The sequence below is a fragment of the Papaver somniferum genome, chromosome 8 (genome assembly GCF_003573695.1).
Source record: "Papaver somniferum cultivar HN1 chromosome 8, ASM357369v1, whole genome shotgun sequence".
NCBI classification, from domain to species: domain Eukaryota; kingdom Viridiplantae; phylum Streptophyta; class Magnoliopsida; order Ranunculales; family Papaveraceae; genus Papaver; species Papaver somniferum.
In genome coordinates this window covers 160,616,213-160,618,418 of record NC_039365.1, presented here as the reverse complement: position 1 = coordinate 160,618,418, position 2,206 = coordinate 160,616,213, and the positions used below count along the sequence as shown (strand labels likewise).

At 35.9% G+C, this 2,206-nt stretch overlaps 1 non-coding gene across 1 annotated transcript; it reads right to left on the bottom strand.

The window, feature by feature from the left end:
• Positions 1–1,799: 1,799 nt before the first annotated feature.
• Positions 1,800–1,943, bottom strand: LOC113307372. The gene has a single exon (XR_003339149.1). It is a non-coding gene; the product is annotated as a small nucleolar RNA snoR135 (small nucleolar RNA).
• Positions 1,944–2,206: the final 263 nt, after the last annotated feature.

The window sequence follows — 2,206 nt, the reverse complement described above, 5'->3', positions numbered from 1 at the left end:
TCCTAAAAACCAACATTCCAGACCATGACGTGGAGGAGACAGCTACATGGGCCCTAACCACAAGAGGTAACTTTACGGTGAAGTCTGTGTACAATAAAATTAATTCAAGTGGAACTGATAATACAGATTGGAGAAAGATATGGAATCTGAAAGTTCCGCCTTCTATCAAGACGTTTATTTGGAAATATGCTCATGCCATTCTCCCCAATACCATGAGAGTGGTTGCAGTAGTTCCTTATATCAACACTAATTGCACTCTCGGTGAGGAATCTCTTACTCATTTGTTTATGGCATGTAATTTTGTAAAACATGTATGGATGCATTTGAATTTCAGTATGGACTATGCGGTAGAATCTAATTCTAACTTTCATGAATGGCTTAATTCCTGGTTTACGAACACTAATAGAAGTGGATATGTGATGCAGTGGGATGAATTTTATTGCATAATAACCTGGCATATATGGAAATCGAGATGCAATTGGGTTTTCGGAAAAGAAAAACTGAATAGTGCAGTTACAGCTAACAATAAAGTTAAATATATAAGTAGTATAATGGATATTAACAAAGCTGGGTACGACATTCTTCTGACGTTGTATTACAACCCAATGTATGATGACTGCCTAGATATTACTACAAAGGGAAACAGAAAAATGGATTCTAATATATCTTATACAATGAACATAGCTCTGACTATGATTATCCCAGTTAGTGCTTCTGGAATTGGCATAACTCTCATTGATTTTGCAGGCTACACCATTGAAGCAAGGGGGGTTACCTGTAACTGCAATACCATAGAAGAACTAGAAAGAGAAGGAGCAGAAACAGCTTTCCGTTGGGCAACAGAACGGGGAAGTAACTTTCCAAAGTGATTCCCGGCCTACTTTGATGATACTTAAAGGATTGTATGTTCAAGCTAGAGAACGCGGATACACAATTAACAGTGACTTCCAAAGCAACAATCAAGGACTTATTAACTTTAAAATTTCAGCACTCATCTTGACTAGTAGATTTGATGTAATGTGGGCAGCAAATACTGCAGCTTTTTGTAACATCTATAATACCCAAAAAAACTTGGAAAGGAGAGGATTTAGGAAACCTTCTAAGATTCTTTAATTCTGACTACTTCAATGGAAATATCTCTTGGCCTAATCCAAGTTCGATCACTGTAAGAAACTCGATAATATAATGTTTAGAGGGTCGTCTCTGCCTTTCATTTATGGAAGAAAAAAAAACCTAAAAAAAAAGAGAAAAATGATAAGGGGAAAGCTTATTTCCAAATCCACCCAATATTGACCCCAAGTCAAATACCCTAGACCAAGTCAGTTTTTCCTTTAGTAAAAGCGGCTTTCCCCCTATTAATTATCAAAAAAATATGCCTCGGCCCTTTAAATGTTCAAGTTGTGCGGTCATCTCATGTCTGTGTGTAATCACCATCGGCATTCAGTCCCAAAACTATATTGACCCAGCTATATTCACTAACCCAAGAATCAAAAGTTTAAAAGTTTGTCCCAAATTTTTCCAAAATGCGACAATTGAGCGGAAGAGTTTAAAGAACAAATAGAGCAACAAGATAATTTTGCTTCAAGGGAACGACTCAAGGAGAACTGATATCAACAATGACCAGATAATGAAGCCAAATGATTATCAAGACAAATTGTCACAAAATTTCAACCGAAGGATCCAAATTCAACTAATGATGTATTTGAAACTGGTTTTTCATGGGGAATATAAATGCGGACCGAAACTTACAAATCTTAGCAGAAAAATGAATATGCCCAAATCAATCAATGAATTATTAGAGATGTGGAGAAAATGATTGTTGATAATCAATAGATTGCATGAAACTCAACTGCCCATTTTCACCAAAAATCAGTTTTGCAGAGAATTCTTTCGGATTAAAGTGCATTTAAAGTACAATTCCGATACACACATATCTCTGCTTTTTTAAATACCTCCAAAACTATCAACAACAAAACAAAAAGATGTTGCATCTTCATCAAAAATCAGTTTCGCGGAGAACTCTTTCAGATTAAAATGCATTTCTTTTCTTTTTTTTTGAAGGGGAAGACAAAGCAAAGTTACAGATTACACTCGGATGCCAGAGCATCTTCAATAGAGTGGGGAGGAGAAAGCAATCATTTATCAGTAAAATGGTTAGAAATAGCATAATGAGCAAGGGTATAAGCAACGTCATTCCATGTACGCT